The sequence below is a fragment of the Cryptomeria japonica genome, chromosome 4 (genome assembly GCF_030272615.1).
Source record: "Cryptomeria japonica chromosome 4, Sugi_1.0, whole genome shotgun sequence".
NCBI lineage: Eukaryota > Viridiplantae > Streptophyta > Pinopsida > Cupressales > Cupressaceae > Cryptomeria > Cryptomeria japonica.
The window spans coordinates 389422540-389435799 of record NC_081408.1 but is presented as its reverse complement, the minus strand read 5'-3'; positions in this window follow the sequence as shown (position 1 = coordinate 389435799).

The following is a 13260-nucleotide window of genomic DNA, read 5'->3' as shown; positions in this document are numbered from 1 at the left end:
GAACATGTCCTTTGATAGTATTAAGGTTCCAGACGGTAGCTATGCCTCCTGAAGCACCTTCTAAACTACCACCACTGACATTACCATTTTTTAAAAACTTCAAAGATTCAACTTTTTCTCTACTCATTTTGGTTTCTTGAATTAGAAAAACATCAGGTTTACTATCCCTTATCATATTCCTAATGATGTCATGTTTATGAGGATTATTAAGTCCCCTAATATTCCAAGAGATAATCTTCATAGTTACTTACCGATTCCTAGCTCCTTAAGAGTCTTCTAGGTCCCATCTGCAATGTTCTTGTTGGCCTCCTTGTCTCTAACTTTGTGGTTAGAGGGTTGACCTGGGGAAGAGGAGATATACCCAACATCAACTTGAGCTATTATGCTGGATTTCCTTAGTTGAGAAGCCAAGGGAGTGGTTCCTTGTTCCTGTATTTTGGTATTTTCCACTCAGCATCTTTCTCAAGAGCCGCTTCCAGGTTATTGTGGATTCTGGAAATTTTGTCTTCATTACCCCAATTAGGGATTCTGGAAGCATTTAAATCACTGTTTGTTGTTTTTGAGTTCTGGTCTCAGTCCGAAAGGTTCATACCCAGTATTGCACATTTTTGGGCTTCTTGCATTTCAGAACTTGTCATGAGTAGTGAAGAGTCATCTTTTCTTCTTGGGAGCCAGGGATCTCCCCTTCCTCAGGTTGGTCCTCTTTCTCTTGCAATTCCTTACCCACATAAGTATTAGCTACCACTTCAGCTATGTCATTTAAAGATTCAGTTTGTTCTTTCAATTCCTCTGTTCGAGTTGTAACAAAGGTGTTGACTTTGGTTGACTCATTTCTCATTACTTCTTAGGTTGAGGGACTGGAGATAGAAGTTGAGGACACTTCCTTATTCTCCCCAAATGGATCAAAGTGATTATAGTCAGCTTCCTTATACTCTGAGTTTTTAACTTGTCATACCCTTTTTTTTGGATCCTTTTTATTTTCAATCTAGGGTTTAGACTGCTTGAGCTCTACTTTCGACTTGATTGGAAAGGATTTTGCCCAGTGACCTACTTTTTTATAATGGAAGCAAGCAAAGGGGATAGATTCATATTCAATTTTTTGTTTCCATGTTCCCAACTTTGACACTAGATCTATCTGTTCCAGCATATCTGTGTCATGGGCTATCCCTACACAAAACCTAGCATGAGTAAGTCTCCTTTTTGAAGCTGTAACTGAGTCTATAGAGAGGAGTTCACCAAATGAGCTTTCAATTCTTGAGAAGATACTTTCTGCCCAAAATTCAAGAGGCAAACCTGGTAGGTTTACCCATACTGGGACTTGTGCCAAGAGAGAGTCATTCATGTTCATATTCGGATGCCATTTCTGAAGAACCAAAGCTATCTTTCCCACCATCCAGGGACTCCCACATAGAATCCTTAATTTATCTTCTTCACATGAAAAAGTAAAAGACAGGAGGCCTTTAGGTAAAGCCAAGATTTCAACATTACCCTTCAGAGCCCATTTTTGTTTGACATAAGCCCTAACAACTTTTATATTTGGACTCGAACCCTTAAATTTGCCTACCAGGGAGTTCGACATACTATTTATATTATGATCCAGAACTAGATCAGGAATAGAGATAGCGAACTTTCCACCCGAAGGATCAGAAATATTCTTGATAGGAGGTAAAGAGGATTTACCAGATGGTTTGGTTCCAAAAAGGGAAGACCATTCTTTCATTTCTTTTCCGCTCTCCAAGGTCTCTTCACATGGGTTGGGGCCCCCATTGGACCCCTCCCCCAAAATCTCAGAGGAACCCTCTTTCTTCTCTGGCAGAGTACCACCAGTCTGCAGGATGTCAATAGCCTCCGGGATGTCCGGAAGCTTATCCTTCTCTCCTATGGGGCCAGCTACTTCATTCTGGCCGCTCCCACCATTGGAACCAGAGTTCCCACCTTGCAGAGAATTTGAATTTTGAATTCTCCCATTGCTGCTTCCTACTCCTCCAAGCTCTTCCATTGTAATCCTTGCTTATTCTGACTATGAAGGATGTAACATGTTGATTTGACTAATGATGTGTGTTTTAATATGGTCTACTTCTCATTCCATCCCACCACCAAAATGTTTAGTGTTGACCTATTTTAGATCTTTGTCTTGGTCGACTTAAAATATTATGTTTCCTAGAGATAGTTTATATATGAGGATGTTTTGAATGAGTTAGTGTGTCAAGTGTTTTGCATTTATATAAAAGATATGTGAGATTGAAAAGGAAAGATCTGATTGTTGATGATATGCAAAGTGTGTTAGTATTGAGGCATCAGAAGCAGTTTGGTATTGCAGACTGTGTTGTAGTGGTGGATTATCTTTCTTTCTTCCTTCCTTCAGTAGTAAGCATTTTTATGGGCAATGTGCCCTCTTGCAGTGAGCATTCTGAGAGTGATCCATCCTTTTTTTAAATCACCTTAACCAGTGTCATATATTGATAACTAACATTCTCCATGGTTTCTCCCTTCTGGGGTTTTTGACATAATATCTGTTGTTAATTATGTGATGTGTTGTGTGTATGCATTTTCATGTTATATCTACTTTAATTTATTTTGTCGGTTACTTTGGATGTGTGAAATCATTGAAGAAAATGTTTAAGTTGTCAATTGATTCACCACCCCCCTCTTAGTTGTCCAAATATTCAACAATTAGTATCAGAGCTTTGATTTCTTGGAGAAGAGCTTAACCACTTGAGGTAGATTCTTATCTGATGGCACATAAACTAACTATTCCTATCTTTGAAGGATCTGACTATTATTTTTCAAAAGTGAAGATGAGAGGTTACTTAATCTCCTTGGGATACAACACTTGGAAAGCAATGGAAACTAAGTATGTACAACCGACAAACACTCTTACCAATCCAGATGAGATTCAAACTTATGAAGAAAATGAAAAGGCAAGGTATGCTATCTTTAGTTCTCTATCAAAGACTGAATTAACAAAGGTTATTTCATTGAATACTTCTTATGAGGTTTGGGAAAAGTTGAGAGATATCTATGAAGTAAATAATAGAGTTAAATTATCAAAGAAGCTAATAGCTAAGCGAAGATATGAGAACTTGAAAATGGAAGAAGGAGAAGATATAACAAGCTATTTTTATAAGGTTGACAACACAGTAAATGAAATCAGAGAACTTGGTGGCACCTTGATAGATGAAGACATAATTGAGAAGATTTTGATGTCTCTACCAGAAAGATACAGTGACAAGATCTTTGCTATTGAAGAAACCTATGATCCGAAGACATTTACTAGGGATCATCTCTATGGTACTTTATTGATATTTGAGATAAGGAAGTTTAGAAAAGACAAAGCTAAATTTGAGTCTTCCTTTAATGCCTTTGAGGAATATCTAGAAGATGAAAGTTTAGATGAGATGTGTTGGTGCCCAAAACCACATATTGGAAAACTTTAGGGTTTTCCAGATCCTCAAATAATCCAATTTGCCTTGGCCAATGAATAGGGATGGTCGAAGACCAAATCCCTCTAAACTTAAGGCTCCATTGAACCTAGGTAGGTATGTAAGTTCTGATACTAAATGTAAAGTACTGATGCCAATAGCTAACAAGATGAGAGGGGGGGGGGTGAATCATACAAACTTAATCTTCCATAAAATCAACAGATTCAACCTCGGTAACTAATACTTCAGCAATATAACCAAAAACTGCTAAACATGCAAACCCATAAACACATAATCATCATAACACATATAACACCATATTTAACATGGAAACCCAAATAGGGAAAAGCCACTATGGGATTTTGGACCCACTAAGAAATATACACTTCTAGAGTATGCTCGGTTAAAGCAAATCCTATTAAAGATTACAAACACATTGCTAGATGTGACCCGGTTAAGGGATTTCCCTTAGATCTATTAGGATCTTCACTTTGTTAGAAGTGACCTTGTCAAAGGATTTCAAACACTCATTTATAATGTCACCTTGCTAGAGGGTTTACAAATAAGACTGTTAAGTCCACTCGGTTAAGAGATTTTCTATCACTTACAAAATAACAGTAATAAAAATATATATGCAACTTCACATCTAAAATGCTAAAGCAGATTCTTATTTTCTCAAAACAATCCTGTCATAGGACTTATCTTGTCCCTCTGTTGGGCTCCTTACTCTGTTATTCAAATAGGACTTCAAGCTTCTGTGCTCAGTAATCACTATGTAGCATCCCTATGCTTACACTTGCCCGCATACATTGTTCATCAACAATTTCTTATTTATAAACAATTCTAACCGTTGAATCTCCTTGATCACATTTCCCATGATCAATCTTAGCCATCAGATCTTCAATCTTAAATAGGTTCAATGCATCCTTCAATCTAAAAATGTTTTACCTTGCCTAGGGACTTGCATTCCTTTCTTGGAACTTGCACAAGGTTATTGTAGTTCAATCTGTGTTGTAGATCTTCCTACCAAACTTTCATTGTCATAGATCCTTAACAAACTTTATGTGTGGCATACCAATCATTTAAACAACTCCAGCTCATCATCGTCCTTCATTAAATAATGCTTGTATTCATCCAATGTGCTCTGTCATAACTCGGTTGCAACTCGGTAAATACTAAACTTTACTCGGTAGACATTTCGCCTTCATTAACCGATATTGATAACCTTAGGGTTTACCGACTACGTTCTTAGGGTTTACGGACTAGGTTCTTTGCTTGGTAACATAGTATAGTATTAACCTTACAAACAACAACATTTGTAGGATATCAAAATAATCTAAACATCATGATCTCATCATTGTCTAACTCAGTAATAGTTGCCCATTAAATAACTTATTTCTCCCCTTATTCATTAGATTCTTTCTGTGTCTTTTACTGACCACTTAATTCTCTTCAAATCAATCTTCTCAAGATATGGCAACATCATACTGAATCAGAAAATCAATTTCTTGACATCAATGACAAAATAATGTTATAAAGATAGTTATCATCCTTTTTCAGTTATATCAAATAATCTTCAACAACCTTCTCAATATCCTTAATGAATATCAACAATCACCTTTCTACTGAAAATGCCAACAATCTCCCCCTTTGGCATTTATGACAAAACCAACTTGTAAATGGTAATACCAACAAGATATTCAAATTGATTCGGATTCAGATTGTTGTTAGACTTCTCCGGTTATCCTTGAGCTGTTAAAATCTCCTAAAGTCTTCTCTCTTTTGTATTCTTCTCCCCTTGTCATTAGTCTTCTGTCATCTTCTTCATTTAGGAATTTGCCATTTAGTCTTATCCCCCTTTGACAACAATGCCAAAAAAACTAAAAGAACTAAATCATGATTTCTTCCTCTATGAAGTGATTTGCCTTGTTGTGTATCATCTTAGTCTCAGTCAGAGCAAGTTGTCTCTTTCACTATTCCCTACACACCTTTAGAAAACCTTCTAAAGTGCGTAAATCAGCATCAATCCACACATAATATTCTGTAGATTCATCAAATTGATGCTTTCACCAAACTCTATCAGTGAGTAGAAGATAGGGGTAGGACCCCTAACTTGCTTCTGAGATACTCAAAAGTGTCCCTTGGCAGTGGCTTTGTGAAGATGTTTGTTAATTGCTCTTTTGAACTGATATATTCCAGCACAACTTTCTTCTCTTGTACCTCTTCTCTAAGATAATGATACTTTATAGATGTATGGTTTTATCTTAGAGTGCATTACTGGATTCTTTGAAATGTTAATGGCACTCGTATTATCACAGAATATAGTTACTGGCTCGGTAACTTTCTCATTTATACCTCTAGCTAGGAAATTGGAAATCATCAAAGCAAATATCAAAATATCAATCATAGCTCAATCACGAAAGCTCAAATGCAATGATCAATCCTAATTACACTCAATAGAGACATGAAAGCAAAACATTCAAAACTAAAAAATAAGCAAACTAGATGCAGATTCGAATGTATCCTTCATGTGGCTCCATTGTCCTTCTTTCTTCTCCAAATAGCCTTTGTTTGTGGATCTCACCTTCAAGTGCATAAACCTAATGTGAAAGCAAGATTGACATTGGCACAAGAATACTCAAAGCGTGATTGATTCGACAAAGTAATTCCCAGAAGTGATTATTAGAAAATGTGATTATTAGATCGAGATTGAAGAAATTCAACCAAATTATAGATGAATTGGAGAAATGATCAAATTAGCATGATTCAATTCAAATGGAAATTGTAAATCAAAAATGTCAATTATGACAAATTATGCACTTTCTATGCAAAATTGATTGATTGATAATTCATGACAAAATTATGACAACTTTCTATGTCAAAATTGATTGATTGTCAATTATGACAAATTATGACAAATTGAAATGTCATTCCCATGAAATTAGGAGAAAAATAGGAGAGAATTGAAATTAGGAATTAGAAAATTAGAAAATTAGAAAAAGAGGAAAATTAGGAATTAAGATAAATTAGGTGAATTAATTAATAATGTCATTTATTAATTAATTCAAAAAAAGAGGAATAATTAGCCAATTACATTTAATTGCGATGAGAAGACTTAGGATAAATAAATAATTTATTAATCCTAAAGGGAGAAATGACAAACAAGGTTAAATGATTAAATCACGAAACCCTAGAAGATGAATTAGCAATGCAAGGATGACAATTAGGTCTTGATGAAAGATAATTGATATCGATTCGATCATGATTTTGAATTGATAAATGACCAATGTTGATAAGTGATTTGATTGATAAATGCGCCAATTGACGAGGAACAATGACTAATTGATCCAAATTGATATGATTGAGAAGGACGATGATCGATGACAAATCAATCACAAAATGACAAGATTGACAAGTTGATAAGGATCGACCAAAATCATGACTGAAAGTTGTTATCGACAAGACCTAATTCGAAAGCGAGAAAAATGAAGAATGTAGAAGAATGACTCAATGCTCACAAATGATAAATACCAAGTGCGTGACATAGGAGAAATGTTAATGCGATGCAAAAACCTAAAATGAGGCAATGCGCAAATGTTAAAGTATGATTCCGCAAGCGTTGACCATTTTTAGGTGTCTACATTTTGCCCCTCTTTGAGACAATGTGATTTTAAGCGTTGTTTCAAAGAACAATAATGAAAATGCCCCAGACAATGACAATGACATATGCATGCCCCCTCGAGGAATTGGCCGGAAACATGCAGAGAAGAGGCCAATTGATCGATAAAAATGATAGAAAATGATAGGAGCAAACAGACTGACAATCGGAGACCGGATGCACGAAGGACAAGCAATTGAAGATGCAAAAGACCATGACCAACATGAGATGGAGAGAGTGCACGTCCATCTATGCACTGACAAAGTTCTATAAATGAGACAAAGAGAGTGAAATTTGCTCATTTGCACTAGCCCAAGAAGAGGATTTGTTGCTCTGGAAAAGGACACTTGCAGAGAGATGGCGAACATTCCAAGGGTAGATCACCTCGGAGAACGTGTACGCACATTCAGATGACCGGATGACGCGGGAGCAGCGGTATGTATCTCAAAAACCCATGTCTTCAATTTTATGAATTTGACTTGCTTGCGGGACATTGCGGGGCCCACAGGGGATGCAGAAAGGGACTCCTGCGCTTGTGTAGGGTGAATCCTGTGCTTGTGTAGGGTCTTCTGCACTTGTGTAGGGATACACAGGTACAGGTTATGATACACAGGCGCAAGATGCAGAACACAGGCGCAGAAGTGCATTGGTAACCCTAATTTTGGTCAAAACAGCATGCAAATGATCCGAAAAGGGGGGATAAGGGTAGGATAGGTCAGAATAGCTTAGAAACACCCTGATTTGTGGATGAAATGAGGAAATGCAACCCATAGGAGAAAACCCTAAAACTAACAAAATATGCCCCAATTGTGATGCAGAGTCGACAGTATCCATTGATCACACGGGAGAACCGACCAGACTGCTTCATGCTACGACATAGACTCAGGAGCACAGACAAAGATACATTAGCAGGACTTGGGATATACTATATCACATTCATGCCCGAGATTAGGGAAAACATAGGATTTCTTACCACATTGGCAGAGCGATGGCATTCGGAGACCTCCTCTTTCCATCTGGCGAATGGAGCGGCGACTGTGACACTGGAGGATGTATGGCATATCCTCTGCATTCCGATTCATGGAGAGATGGTAGAGTATGACCCAGTGACAGGGAGAGATGCGTTGTGCAGATTATTTGAGTGCGACATAGATGATCTGGATATCGTGGATAGGGAGATTGGCTGGGAGACCATGGCATCAGAGTATGATCGATGATATTTGGTGATAGCCGTGGTGATAGCATGCCTACTAGCAGGAGACAAACGAGGACATGGATTCCCTATTGGATGGGGAAGAGTGCTAGAGTGGATGGCGATAGAGGGGACGGTGTATGCATGGGGACCATGTGTACTTGCTATGCTATATTTTCAGCTGCATCAGATAGCATATCAGGGGGTGCAGACTTTGAGCTGTGGAGTCACATTGTTACAGGTATGGGCATTTGAGCACATAGCCATATGTCGACCGATTATAGAGAGACAGGTAGTACCACATCAACCATATGTGTACTGCTATGGGGGAGCACTAAGACAGGGTCCTTTTGGATACATATTATATTGGCGACACGAGCTAGACAGACTAAGAGAGTTCACATGGAGGCCATATCGTGATTGCCCTGGATGGTCAGATGATAGTGATGAGCTACCGTATTGTAGACAGGAGAGGTACCTGATTGGGCGACTAGTGAATCACCAGAGAGTGATTGAGATGTACCTTCCAGAGAGAGTCAGACGACAGTTTGGAGAGAGGCAGGATGTACCTAGGAGGACTGCACAGTTTGCTCGATCTCACAGAGAGACGAGTCAGTGGGGGAGTATGATTCAACCACACATAGCATATGCTGACTTCTCATAGCTACAGCAGAGATAGTGGGATTGGAGATCAGATGTGGAGGACGTCGGGATGACAGAGGAGTATGAGAGATGGTTTGCACGATGATGACCAGTGCCATTAACAGATTCGGATATTCCAGTACTTAGGAGATAGGAGGACTTCCCACTCGCTGGAGAGGAGGAGGGAGATGATGAGGATGAGGAGGATGAGGGCAGTGATGAGGATGAGGGGGATGACGAGGATGGAGATGAGGATGGGGATGACGAGGATGAGCCAGATTCAGGCGAGCATGAGGCATGGCAGGATATACCCATAGAGCTGGAGACAGCTAGCATAGAGGAGATGGAGATGTGCAGGGCTACCATAGCGAGTCAGCATGATCATATTGTGACATTAGAGAGACAGAATGATCAGTTCAGAGCGGAGATAGCCAGACTCACAGCGGCTCGAGATACAGCGATAGCGCAGGCAATGCGAGAAGAACAGAGAGTCACCGAGTATATTGGGTCGATTAGGGATGCTAGTGCATGGGAGATGGCACAGATGTTGGTAGAGACTGGGGAGGAGATATGCCATTGGAGGACACTATATGAGAGCGCAGTTCCACCAGAGCAGAGAGCAGCTTCATATCGGGCACGATCGAGGACAGAGAGCAGGGCACGCTCTCGGAGGTCAGTGGGCAACATGGGGGTGAGTGGACCTATGAGACCACCATAGCCAGGACCAGGAGGGACAGCATCCACGAGACATGGCAGGGATGAGGAGGATAGAGGGAGCACCCAGTGATAGAGGCACGTGCTCCGTAGGATAGAGACAGATGTAGTATGACATTATGTAGTTTGACATTTTGTAGTCAGCCTACGGGCCATACTTAGGACAGACAGTCCAATTTTGTACTCCGATATTATTTGGATATATGATATGATATGCATCGATATGATGGGATGCAAATGTGCTATGACGTATGATTAGTTTCTATGTATGGATGACTTATGCACTGTTGATATATGATTGTGGAACATGTATGGATATGTTTTTTATGTGTTTTTGATGCATTTATAATATGAAATGGATAAAATGCTTGATGTGATGCTCGATGTGATATGCGATATAATGCAAATGTACTAACCGAATGAATGCAGGATGCAGCATATGTGTTTGGGGAAATCAGAGCACTAGACCGAACTGACGGAAGAAATGTTAGTAAGAAGAACTAAAACAGAGGACAGTTAGAGACGAAGAAAAACTTGCTTTCAGTAATGCACTTTGTAGGTGAGAACCTTTATTTTAATGTAGCAAAATGGATGCGTAGAATCATGGCATTGAAGGCCAGAGCTGAAATGCAACCCTTTTTGCAAAAGACAGACACATCGCAGACAAACAACAATCACAACCAAAAAGAAAAAGACCATGATCCATCCCAGTCACTCTAAACCACTCAGTGACATCATCGAGCAACATAGGAACATGATCGAAGATAAATCAATAAATGATAAGACTCGCTAATTCCAACAAATCAAACAAACATCTTGATCTTTATTGTCAAAAGTTGAAAGTGTTGATAGGATGATCATGCTGTCTGGTTTCAGGACATGCGGTACCCCGTCTAAGACAGGACACAGTCTAGTTTCGAGTATACCACACCCTATATAAGACCCATGATAGTAGTGACAAGGACAAATGATTTTGAGGCTGATTGATATGACAATGTTGATTAGTTTGAATGTCGGGTTTGAGTGAAAAGGTTCATCTGTTTATGCGTGATTTCATTAAAGCACAATGTTGGATTGCGTGTTGTTGGATGTATGCTCAGTGATCTGTCTATGCACAAAGGGATTATTGATTTTTTTTGTTTTTCTTTTCGATTTTTTACAATTTTTTTTATGTTCATTTTTTCAGGACTTTATTTGACTTTTTAGGGATTTTCTCAGGACATTTTTCAATTTTTTATGATTTTTTCTGGACATTATTTGATTTTTTTGGATTATTTCAGGACATTATTCAATTTTTTTTTATTTTTTCAGGACATTATTTGATTTTTTTTGGATTATTTCAGGACATTATTCGATTTTTTTTTAATTTTTTCAGGACATTATTTGATTTTTTTTGGATTATTTTAGGACATTATTTGATTTTTTTGAATTATTTCAGGACATTTTTCAATTTTTTAGAATTATTTCAGGACATTTTTCAATTTTTTTGAATTTATTTCTAGACATTTTTCAATTTTTTTTGAATTTATTTCAGGACATTTTTCAATTTTTTTTGAATTATGCCCCCAGTGTCTAGCAAGGAAAGGAATATGACAGGTGAATAAATAGGCTTGCTGAAATGATGGTGGATAGAGGGAAGACAAAGGCCTTTTATTATGGAGACAACACAGATGCAATTTTCAAGGGCTATGGCGTGATGGGACAAGAGACTGGATATGACAATGTAAAGCAGTGACATGGCATGAGGGACATGTCAAGAGGTTTTTGAAACCATGTTTAAATTTTGCGTCCTTATGTCAGATCAAGATCAAGGGACAGAAATAGCGTATGGATAGTGATAAGATATGGATAGGATAAGCAAGACCAAGAATGGATAAGGGACATGGACTGAAGGTCGAGATAGGATATGAGATAGTGGCAGAAAGTTGCAATAAGACAGGGAATATGGATGAAAAGTTATAATAAGAAAATGGATAAATGACCAAAAGCTATGATAGACTGAAAGCTGCAAACAAGATGCATGATGCTCATGATGATCCTTAGCCTTGTCAAGATCAAAGGTGGAAAGAGGAAATGAACATGAGGGATGATAGGACAAGGAAGGGTAATAGGACATGAAGGAGTATGACAGGGTATGATAGGATAATGAAGGGCAATAGGATATGAAGGAGTATGACATGGGTTCGATAGGATAATGGAACAATGAAGGACAAAAGGATATGATAGGATAAAACCTGCCCCCAAGTGTGGTGTGCAAGAAGTTCATAAATTACGCATGATGCTTGTTTGTCAGGTTTTCATCACGGTACTTGCCCAAGGCGCCTGTTTGCTAGGTTTTCACCAGTGGACGAATTATTTTTGCTTTACTGTTTTTTTTTTTTGTCATTTTTCTCACTTTTTTTTTTTGTATTTTGACTTTTTCAATAGAAGATGGACACATGATAGGGGATGGAAGAAGGACTCAAGCGTCTTTTCTTTTTTTTTAGATAGTAGCCTTGAAAAAAATAGACCATGACCTTTAAAAGTATGCTCAAAGATGTTGGTAGGATAAGGACATGGAAAAAGAGATGAAATTAAGGCAAGGATTTATGCAAAGGATGGGATCAAAGGGATCGAAGGATGGAAAATATGCATTGGATAATGGATAGGGTATTGGAAGAATTGGGCTTGAGTGGATGGAAATGAAGGCAAGATCAACATTGGAACACACCTTGAGGGGTGATGGACTGATGGAGGAAAGATGTATTTTGGATATTGAGATTTTGACGAAGGAAAGGCTATGGATTTTGGGACATAAGGGCCCAAAACAGATGAAGAAGGTGATGGAGGAACAAATTTGAGAGGGTTGGATGGAGGAATAGCAACTTTGGATGCCAAGTTGGATGTTTCTTTAGGCTTTTGTGCTTCAAGGAGCCACTTAGGGATCCACATGGTTTTTGATTTTTCATGCTTTTGTGGTTCCTTGGAGTGCATTGCTTGCACAAGGGATTTAGGAACCCATATATATTTTGTCTTTGCTTTATTTTGCTCAGTGTGGCCTTTTGGATATTTCTTTTTCTTTATAGATCATATTGTTCTTTGTTTTGACATGTCGATTATATTGGACATGTTGATCCTTGAATACATGTGGATTGCTAGACTTATGAATTTTATACTTGGCATCCAAATTGCTTGGAGGGGGAAAGGAATGCATGGATTGATATGAACGAAACGGACTTATTTTGGATTGATGAAATTTACTCAAGGATGTGTGCCTTTTCTGACCTTGCATAGAGGACGAAGGGATATAAGGACCTAAGATGGATGGAAAGTATGATGGGGAAGGTGTATGTTTTGATTTTGATGGAGGGATACCAACGTCTTGAGAGTGAGTTGTGTAGACATGAGCCTTAAGATCTTCTTTGATATGGAGGGGTTCTTTCTCGTGAAGGTCTACTCCTTTGCCTTTATGAATATCTTGACTTGTAGGATACTCTTTTCTTTGGGAAGAAGACGCGAGTCCATTATGAGGTGGATATGATATGAGAGAAATAATGAGATCTTGAAGTGGATCAGATTGGACCAAAGTGGAAGAACCCATTATGCATGTCAAGGGTTCATGAACATCTTGCACTGACACATTAGAATCATGA